Below are 11408 nucleotides of genomic sequence, written 5' to 3'. Positions count from 1 at the left end.
CCGCTGGTTCTGCTCACACTGCCCTACCCTGTGCTCTGACCTCTTTCTCCCCTCTCTCTCCAGATGAAATCTCGCGTCTTGTGACGGCCGGCCGCCCAACAACCTGCCCGCTTGACCCTATCCCCTCCTCTCTTCTCCAGACCATTTCCGGAGACCTTCTCCCTTACCTCACCTCGCTCATCAACTCATCCCTGACCGTTGGCTACGTCCCTTCCGTCTTCAAGAGAGCGAGAGTTGCACCCCTTCTGAAAAAACCTACACTCGATCCCTCCGATGTCAACAATTACAGACCAGTATCCCTTCTTTCTTTTCTCTCCAAAACTCTTGAACGTGCCGTCCTTGGCCAGCTCTCCCGCTATCTCTCTCTGAATGACCTTCTTGATCCAAATCAGTCAGGTTTCAAGACTAGTCATTCAACTGAGACTGCTCTCCTCTGTATCACGGAGGCGCTCCGCACTGCTAAAGCTAACTCTCTCTCCTCTGCTCTCATCCTTCTAGATCTATCGGCTGCCTTCGATACTGTGAACCATCAGATCCTCCTCTCCACCCTCTCCGAGTTGGGCATCTCCGGCGCGGCCCACGCTTGGATTGCGTCCTACCTGACAGGTCGCTCCTACCAGGTGGCGTGGCGAGAATCTGTCTCCTCACCACGCGCTCTCACCACTGGTGTCCCCCAGGGCTCTGTTCTTGGCCCTCTCCTATTCTCGCTATACACCAAGTCACTTGGCTCTGTCATAACCTCACATGGTCTCTCTTATCATTGCTATGCAGACGACACACAATTAATCTTCTCCTTTCCCCTTCTGATGACCAGGTGGCGAATCGCATCTCTGCATGTCTGGCAGACATATCAGTGTGGATGACGGATCACCACCTCAAGCTGAACCTCGGCAAGACGGAGCTGCTCTTCCTCCCGGGAAGGACTGCCCGTTCCATGATCTCGCCATCACGGTCGACAACTCCATTGTGTCCTCCTCCCAGAGCGCCAAGAACCTTGGCGTGATCCTGGACAACACCCTGTCGTTCTCAACTAACATCAAGGCGGTGGCCCGTTCCTGTAGGTTCATGCTCTACAACATCCGCAGAGTACGACTCTGCCTCACACAGGAAGCGGCGCAGGTCCTAATCCAGGCACTTGTCATCTCCCGTCTGGATTACTGCAACTCGCTGTTGGCTGGGCTCCCTGCCTGTGCCATTAAACCCCTTCAACTCATCCAGAACGCCGCAGCCCGTCTGGTGTTCAACCTTCTCAAGTTCTCTCACGTCACCCCGCTCCTCCGTTCTCTCCACTGGCTTCCAGTTGAAGCTCGCATCCGCTACAAGACCATGGTGCTTGCCTACGGAGCTGTGAGGGGAACGGCACCTCAGTACCTCCAGGCTCTGATCAGGCCCTACACCCAAACAAGGGCACTGCGTTCATCCACCTCTGGCCTGCTCGCCTCCCTACCTCTGAGGAAGTACAGCTCCCGCTCAGCCCAGTCAAAACTGTTCGCTGCCCTGGCCCCCCAATGGTGGAACAAACTCCCTCACGACGCCAGGACAGCGGAGTCAATCACCACCTTCCGGAGACACCTGAAACCCCACCTCTTTAAGGAATACCTAGGATAGGTTAAGTAATCCCTCTCACCCCACCCCCCCTAAGTTTTAGATGCACTATTGTTAAGTGACTGTCCCACTGGATGTCATAAGGTGAATGCACCAATTTGTAAGTCGCTCTGGATAAGAGCGTCTGCTAAGTGACTTAAATGTAAATGTAATGTAAATGTAATGCTTAAGCTTCCTGAGGTAATGATTAAGGATCCCGAGGTAATGCTTAAGCTTCCTGGGGTAATGCTCAAGGCTCCCGAGGTAATGATTAAGGCTCCAGAGGTAATGCTTAAGGTTCCTGAGGTAATGCTTAAAGTTCTTGAGGTAATGCTTAAGGTTCCCGAGGTAATGCTTAAGGTTCCGGAGGTAATGCTTAAGCTTCCCGAGGTAATGCTTAAGCTTCCTGAGGTAATGCTTAAGCTTCCTGAGGTAATGCTTAAGGCTCCTGAGGTAATGCTTAGTGTGACGTATAGAAATGCCGGGCAGGCCATTATTTTGGCTAGCATGGCAATGCTAACATAATACTTTATGTTGTCGTTTTGGCAGTCACATGTACCTACTCACGTCCGGGGTCCTCCTGACGACTCAGGTGTATGGTATAGGGCAGGCCCCTCGGGCCTCAACTTGGTTTATAATCCAGAAAAATAATTGACGACAAGAAAAACATATACAGATATCATCTGAATACATATTTATTAGATAAATATTAGCTTGTCACATCATCTAACTACATACAATAATTCTGCAAGACTAAAAATCACAATTAGTTCCTTTTATTTTTCTGACCAGTTTTTAGAATATGAAACGATTGTACATACAATGTACAAACATTGAGACGAAATGGCCACCTTTTCACCTTAGCTTGTACTATTTAGATTTCATTTAAAAAAAATGCCCAACCTATGGATTTGGATACAATCTGTTTGGGTTTGGACCCCCCAATTCACCCCTCCCCCTGGTATTTTCCTCAATATTTTCTTCTTCTTTTTTTACAGTTGTAGCACCTCAGATACTCAGGTGATAGACTAGTACACGGAAGATAATTATTAACATGTAGGTCAAACATAGCTGTCCCAGTCCCCCTTAAGTAACAAAAGAGGTCAAATTACAGAGAAGGGTCACAAAAAAAAAATGCCAAGAAAATATTTTTCATACAGACCAGCATAACTAACACGTTTTTCATTTTCAAGTCAGACCTTCTACCAATTGAAGAGGTTGCAAGCTTCTTCATATTCTGAATTAAAAAAAACGATACACATTCGCAGGGAAAATGAACTCATTTGTTGTTCACAAAGTGTCTCCATTAATTTACATTGTGTCCAGGTTTATCTTAGGGCCAACAGATATCTCCCATGCAGATCGTTCCCTAAAAGCCTAAACGGGTGGTGCGCCGCCTCTCAGTGTTTGTTTTTAATTTTTCCTGTTTGAGACCGTATTTTCCACAGAAACACTACACTTCCGGGATGATTGTTACAGATTTAGGTTGCCCTCTACACAAACCTGTTCATATGTAAACATGGCAAAATGTGAAATGATAGCTATGCATCTCCTAGCTCTGGAAACACACCCCGGGACCAGAGCTAGGTATCGCCGTGGGAACGATCAAGTTTAGGTTTCAATTTTTTTTTTTTAAGAAAAGTTGATGTTGGCAGTCCTTTGTCAAGAAGATTTGATTGATTGATTGATTGATCAATTGATTTCATGATTTAAGTGACAGATTTTACACATTAATATCAGCTATTCTATCGAAATATCTCTTGCACTGTAACTATTTCTAGAGCAATAATGAAGTTTAAAATGTTAGGTTTACAATAATCAGGATGTTTAAATCAGTACATTGCTACAGTTAAATTAAATTATATGTCTAACTTTACATTTAAAATAAAATAAAAACAATATAAAATAATTTACCCCCCCTTCCAAAAAAAACAGCATTTAAAATGGGAAACAACATGTAAATGGTCTTTAAGCTTAAAAAAAAAACACATTTTCAATAACAAAAATAAAAACAATATCAAACATTTCTTTAACATAAGGCTGTGGTATCTTTAAAATACCACTTGTATATTGACCATAATTAGCAACAATTCTGATATTCACATAGTTCTCTGATAGCGGATAGTGGATAGCTACCACAGTTTTTGTGAATCATTATTGTCCATTCTTAACCTAAAAATGTGAATGTTAGTTCTCGAAAAATACACAAATTTTACTCTACAACATTTGAGCACAAAAGAAGATCTGTGAATATTGCTTTATCACACTTGATACATTTTATTTACATTTGTATCTAATAAAAAATAAAAAGAAGGCCCGACTAGTCTGTTATGAATGACACCAGGGACGAAGAAGGTGGGAGACAGAGAGAATCTACGTCCCAAAACGGAGCGTATTTGGGACATAGCCTTACGACAGAAAGAGAAGCTACAGGACAGTTAATGTCTAGGAACACAGTGGATTCTAAAATGGGTCCACTGGGGTTCGTTATGACAGATCACACAGAGAGAGAGAGAGAGAGAGAGAGAGAGAGAGAGAGAGAGAGAGAGAGAGAGAGAGAGAGAGAGAGAGAGAGAGAGAGAGAGAGAGAGAGAGAGAGAGAGAGAGAGAGAGAGAGAGAGAGATCTGTTAAAGTGGACAGATCACACAGAGAGAGAGAAAGAGAGAGAGAGAGAGAGAGAGAGAGAGAGAGAGAGAGAGAGAGAGAGAGAGAGAGAGAGAGAGAGAGAGAGAGAGAGAGAGATCTGTTAAAGTGGACAGACCACCACAGAGAGAGAGAGACAGAGAGAGAGAGAGAGAGAGAGAGAGATATCTGTTAAAGTGGACAGACCGCCACAGAGAGAGAGAGAGAGAGAGAGAGAGAGAGAGAGAGAGAGAGAGAGAGAGAGAGAGAGAGAGAGAGAGAGAGAGAGAGATCTGTTAAAGTGGACAGACCACCAGAGAGAGAGAGAGAGAGAGAGAGAGAGAGATCTGTTAAAGTGGACAGACCACCACAGAGAGAGAGAGAGAGAGAGAGAGAGAGAGAGAGAGAGAGAGAGAGAGAGAGAGAGAGAGAGAGAGAGAGATCTGTTAAAGTGGACAGACCACCAAAGAGAGAGAGACCAGAGAGAGAGAGAGAGAGAGAGAGAGAGAGAGAGAGAGAGAGAGAGAGAGAGAGAGAAAGAGATATCTGTTAAAGTGGACAGACCACCACAGAGAGAGAGAGAGAGAGAGAGAGAGAGAGAGAGAGAGAGAGAGAGAGAGAGAGAGAGAGAGAGAGAGAGAGAGAGAGATATCTGTTAAAGTGGACAGACCACCACAGAGAGAGAGATATCTGTTAAAGTGGACGGACCGCCACAGAGAGAGAGATATCTGCAGTATGTAGCTGACAATGAGACATTTGGAGGGGATTAGGTTCACCTATGAGATGAGACAGAAGATGTTGTGCATTTCTTTTGACCGGAGCTCTATGAGTTTCCCTATGGGCCCTGGTCAAATGTATAGCAGTTTTACATTATATAGTAGTTTTGTCATGATACTAGACGTGTCGCGATACTAGACGTGTCGCGATACCAGACGTGTCGCGATACTAGACGTGTCGCGATACCAGACGTGTCATGATATTAGACGTGTCGCGATACTAGACGTGTCATGATACTAGACGTGTCGCGATACTAGACGTGTCGCAATACTAGACGTGCCATGATACTAGACATGTCGCGATACTAGACGTGTAATGATATTAGACGTGTCGCGATACTAGACGTGTCATGATATTAGACGTGTCGCGATACTAGACGTGTCATGATACTAGACGTGTCATGATACTAGACGTGTCATGATACTAGACGTGTCATGATACTAGACGTGTCATGATACCAGACGTGTCGCGATACTAGACGTGTCGCGATACCAGACGTGTCGCGATACCAGACGTGTCGCGATACCAGACGTGTCGCGATACTAGGAAGTAAGGAAGCAAAGGAAACAAAACATGAAGGAGACTCGATGTCTTTGACGAAAACAGTCCTAATAATGTCTTATTTTGAAGCTGTAAACACAATATTTTGTGTTATTTACCAAGGAAAATCCGGTGTCGTAGAATCGCGATACTGGCATCATGGCAACACTACTATATAGGGCTCAATTTGAGACCCAACCCGGTCAGTGTTGGGTTTGTTTCGGGAGGATGAGATCCGTTGGACTTTGACTAATTAACGTAAAAGGACAGAGAATTATCAAGATGATATAAAAATATTCACAAATTATATTTACAATAGCTTTTCTTTAAAAATAATACATTTGCATACTCAACAACACTCTTGTCATGAAGTGAACTTAAAAACAAACGTTCGTTACAACAGTGGTGACTGACGGATGATCCCTGCTAGTTTTCCTCGATATCTTTGAAATGAAGGATAACTACCAGCACGCACACACACACACCACACACACACACGCGCACACACACACGCGCACGCACGCAAGCACACACGCACGCACACATACGCGCACACACACACACACCACACACACCACACACACGCACGCACGCACACACACTTCCCAATCCCTCTTTGGTTATGATAAGCATTTTCACAATGTTTGATGAAGTCACAATTTCCAGCAACAAAAAGCTAGTAGAAACAAAACGAAAGCCAATTTTAACCCATAATATCAGTGTGCTGTGATAACAGCACTATCCCATCCAATATTACTGTTGAATAAAAGACACACAGAAAGACAGAAAGCGGTGATAACAGCAACTTTAAAAAGCACACCATACATTTGTCAGCAATGGTACCTTAGTACCCTCAAAAGTAGTGCACTATACAGGGAACAGCGTGCTATTTCAGTCACACACTATCTTTACTACTGGGAGAACACCCCCAGACAAGGGCCTGGCACCTGGAACTTTTTAAAATGATTACTAATAACAGAATTCAACAGGGAGAGCTAGAGACGCAGCTCTATAAAATGGGAAGAGGAGCAACACCGGGCGGTGAAGAGAAGAGAGCATGAAGAGAAGAGAGAATGATAAGAGGAGCAACACCAGGCGGTGCACGAAGAGAAGATAAGAGAGAATGATAAGAGGAGCAACACCAGGCGGTGCATGAAGAGAAGAGAGAATGATGAGAGGAGCAACACCAGGCGGCGCATGAAGAAGAAGACAGAATGATGAGAGGAGCAACACCAGGGGCGCATGCACAGAAGACAGAATGATGAGAGGAGCAACACCAGGCGGTGCATGAAGAGAAGAGAGAATGATAAGAGGAGCAACACCAGGCGATGCATGAAGAGAAGATAAGAGAGAATGATGAGTGGAGCAACACCAGGGGGCGCATGCAGAGAAGAAAGACGTATAAGATAGGAGCTCTAACTGGCTTGATATCGGCCTGACAGGAAACTCAAATAGTAACCCACAGGGTTGGGAACAATTCAAATAGATGTCAATCAATTCTGGAAGTGATATGTTGACGTAGTTAAATAGCTTCTCCCTTTTCAGCTAATTGAGAGTAATTGAAAATATATGCCCTGTTTTAATTATTTAATTGGAATTAATGATTAAATTGGAATTTTAGTTAACTTCCTGAATTGACTGCCTTCAATTCAAATGGACCCATAACGCTGGTAACAAACATCATTCTCCCACGTCTGCTTTCCTTTACCATTGATGACTATCAATTAATCAATCAATTGGTGACTCTACTCTGTCCAGGATAATAAAGAAACAAGATACAGTCACAGTACGAAAATGTATTTCTCTGATTGGAGATTATAAATGTCTATGCTGTAGGGTAGACTCTCTCTCCTAGAAGAGGATGATTGCCTTCTCCCTCCACTTGGTTTCATCCATCGCTCTTTATTTCAAAAGAAGAAGGAAGATTCCTTCCTCTCCACTTCCCAAAAGAAGAATGGAAGATTCCTTCCTCTCCACTTCCCAAAAGAAGAAGGGAAGATTCCTTCCTCTCCACTTCCCAAAAGAAGAAGGGAAGATTCCTTCCTCTCCACTTCCCAAAAGAAGAAGGGAAGATTCCTTCCTCTCCACTTCCCAAAAGAAAACAAAAAAAACTTGAACCAAAACATTTGTTTTCTTTTTTCGTTGTTGTTGAAACTAAAGTGGGAGCTGTTGAACATTTCCCCCCCAAAAATCGCACATTTCTCGTAAATGTTTCTCGTAAATGTTAGACAAAGCTGTCACTTTAAATGTGTTTTGTTCCCTTTGAGATGTATGAGTTGTTATATCTTGTGCTTTCACATGATGTGCAGACAGACAGACAGACAGACAGACAGACAGACAGACAGACAGACAGACAGACAGACAGACAGACAGACAGACAGACAGACAGACAGACAGACAGACAGACAGACAGACAGACAGACAGACAGACAGACAGACAGACAGACAGACAGACAGACAGACAGACAGACAGACAGACAGACAGACAGACAGACAGGCAGACAGACACACAGACACACAGACAGACAGTAACTGTGACAACGTTTGGGACAACAGGAAGCTGAGACGCTGTGTCTTATAAGGTGAAACAATAACGTGAACATTACACACACTGGCCAGGTAGTGCAGGACATTTTGTTTTTCCAATATGTTTTTTTCCCCCTTATATATTTAATTAATTCCTCTTTTTTTTCTTTAAAAGGAAACAAAATATGAATTTAAAAAAAACGCATCAACACTTTCCTAAATGTGCACACAGACACTGGTAGAATACAAAATGAACTGAATATCAGATAGCTGGTATCATCGATGGTCACATGGGGGCGTTGCAGGGAGGCAGACATCACTCACTGCCTACCCTGTCCTGCTGTGTCTTTTTGAGTTTTAAAACATTGTTCAGTCAGTCTGTCAGTCATTCAGTCTGTCAGTCAGTCTGCTGGAGAATCAATGCAAACTGTACAAGAGGAAAAGGAGAAAGGGAGTGCATCTTTGTCAAGTACTGGAGCAGGTCTCAGGTCAGATGTTATAGGTCCAACTCCAGGCAGTCCTAGAAGTGTTTTTTTTATACATTTTTAAAAATGAACTGATCTAGAATCAGAGTCAGTTGTTTTCGAAGAGCGAGAGAAGGTCATCGTTGCTACTGCTCGGGAGGTCTGGAGGATCGAGGTAAGACAACAAGTCATCTGGGTTAGCCAGCTCTGGAAGGAGCTACAGAGAAGAGAAAAAGAAAACACGCTCTTTAGTAAAGATCTGCAGGAGAAGGTCGATCTAACTTTGACATGGAAACGGTGAATGAAAAAGCGTCACACAAAAAAAATGATATCTGTACATTCCACTCCAACGTGTCTCATCACAAATTTAGGATCTGTAATAGTCCACTTTGAAATCCCAAATAAACAATTTACATTTTTTTTTAAACAACAACACAGAAAACCCACACCCACCAGCAATAACCACACCCACCAGACTACTGTTCTGGCCCAACCCTTCTCAGAACATCAGACTACTGTTCTGGCCCAATCTTACCAAAACATTAGACTACTGTTCTGGCGTTCTCGTAACATCAGACTACTGTTCTGGCCATCTTACCAAAACATTAGACTACTGTTCTGGCCCTCCGTTCTCGTAACATCAGACTACTGTTCTGGCCATCTTACCAAAACATCAGACTACTGTTCTAGCCCTCTCTTCTCATAACATTAGACTACTGTTCTGGCCCTCTCTTCTCGTAACATCAGACTACTGTTCTGGCCATCTTACCAAAACATTAGACTACTGTTCTGGCCCTCTCTTCTCATAACATCAGACTACTGTTCTGGCCCTCTCTTCTCATAACATCAGACTACTGTTCTGGCCCTCCCTTCTCATAACATTAGACTACTGTTCTGGCCCAACCCTTCTCATAACATCAGACTACTGTTCTGGCCCTCTCTTCTCATAACATTAGACTACTGTTCTGGCCCTCTCTTCTCATAACATTAGACTACTGTTCTGGCCCTCTCTTCTCATAACATCAGACTACTGTTCTGGCCCTCTCTTCTCATAACATTAGACGACTGTTCTGGCCCTCTCTTCTCATAACATTAGACTACTGTTCTGGCCCTCCCTTCTCATAACATTAGACTACTGTTCTGGCCCTCCCTTCTCATAACATCAGACTACTGTTCTGGCCCTCTCTTCTCATAACATTAGACTACTGTTCTGGCCCTCTCTTCTCATAACATTAGACTACTGTTCTGGCCCTCTCTTCTCATAACATTAGACTACTGTTCTGGCCCTCCGTTCTCATAACATTAGACTACTGTTCTGGCCCTCCGTTCTCATAACATCAGACTACTGTTCTGTTAGACTACTGTTCTGGCCCTCCGTTCTCATAACATCAGAACTAACATCAGACTACTGTTCTGGCCCAACCCTTCTCATAACATTAGACTACTGTTCTGGCCCAACCCTTCTCATAACATTAGACTACTGTTCTGGCCCTCTCTTCTCTAACATTAGACTACTGTTCTGGCCCTCCGTTCTCATAACATTAGACTACTGTTCTGGCCCTCCCTCTAACATTCTCATAACATTAGACTACTGTTCTGGCCCTCTCTTCTCATAACATTAGACTACTGTTCTGGCCCTCCGTTCTCATAACATTAGACTACTGTTCTGGCCCTCTCTTCTCATAACATTAGACTACTGTTCTGGCCCTCTCTTCTCATAACATTAGACTACTGTTCTGGGACTACTGTTCTGGCCCTCTCTTCTCATAACATTAGACTACTGTTCTGGCCCTCTCTTCTCATAACATTAGACTACTGTTCTGGCCCTCTCTTCTCTAACATTGTTCTGGCCCTCTCTTCTCATAACATTAGACTACTGTTCTGGCCCTCCGTTCATCAGACTACTGTTCTGGCCCTCTCTTCTCATAACATTAGACTACTGTTCTGGCCCTCTCTTCTCATAACATTAGACTACTGTTCTGGCCCTCTCTTCTCATAACATTAGACTACTGTTCTGGCCCTCCGTTCTCGTAACATTAGACTACTGTTCTGGCCCTCTCTTCTCATAACATTAGACTACTGTTCTGGCCCAACCCTTCTCATAACATTAGACTACTGTTCTGGCCCTCCGTTCTTTTAATTTATTTTCAACTCTCCATTTTGCAGCTGGTCTCTGATTGAATTAAACTCCGACACAGTCCTTTTCAGTGTATTTGGCGCGCATACAGTTACGATTCGATCACACCGACGGCGTCATTTCAGTTTGGTACACCAGAAGTACATTCGTTTCCAGTGAAACGGTGCGTTTGCCTCGCAGCGTTGCTGAGGCAGTTGCTTCTGTGTGGTGCGTAGGTAGGATTCATCCAACGTAAGCATCAAACTGTGTGCTGTAGACGGTTTGACAGAAATGGTCGCAGAAGGTGAATGTTGAACTGTTCTTGCTCACACACCTAGCTGTTTGGACACTGTCGGTGTGATCGAGGCGTTAGGCCCTAAAGCTTAGGCTTACGCAATAACAGCAGATAAAAACAATGAAAGACAACAAAAATTATATGTAGCCTGTAGATATAAATCGCACAAAATAAATTACATTTACTCAACCTTCAGCCACGAAATATTTCATGACCCTAAACCCACCCACCACGTGGATATTACCGCAGACCGTGGGATAACCCACGGTTAACCCATAACCCATCACTAATATATACGTCTCAAATAGCACTCTATTTTCTAAATAAGTAGTGCACTATATAGGGAATAGGTTACCATTTGGGACGTAGCCCATGTGTGTCTAACTTACATCCAAGGAAGGTTCGGGCATATCTGGGAGCCCTCCACCCAGTCCCTCTAAGGGGTCACCGTGCTGCAGAGGGTGATTGTTAGGGCCGGGCTGT

General features: G+C 43.9%; 1 pseudogene; it reads right to left on the bottom strand.

Moving 5' to 3' along the window:
• Positions 1–7452: 7452 nt before the first annotated feature.
• LOC123989592 overlaps positions 7453–11408 on the bottom strand; it is a 349650-nt pseudogene continuing 345694 nt past the window's right edge.

The sequence above is a fragment of the Oncorhynchus gorbuscha genome, linkage group LG11 (genome assembly GCF_021184085.1).
Source record: "Oncorhynchus gorbuscha isolate QuinsamMale2020 ecotype Even-year linkage group LG11, OgorEven_v1.0, whole genome shotgun sequence".
Taxonomy (NCBI): domain Eukaryota; kingdom Metazoa; phylum Chordata; class Actinopteri; order Salmoniformes; family Salmonidae; genus Oncorhynchus; species Oncorhynchus gorbuscha.
Note: the sequence above shows the minus strand (reverse complement) of the source record. Positions and strands in the feature narration are given on the sequence as shown.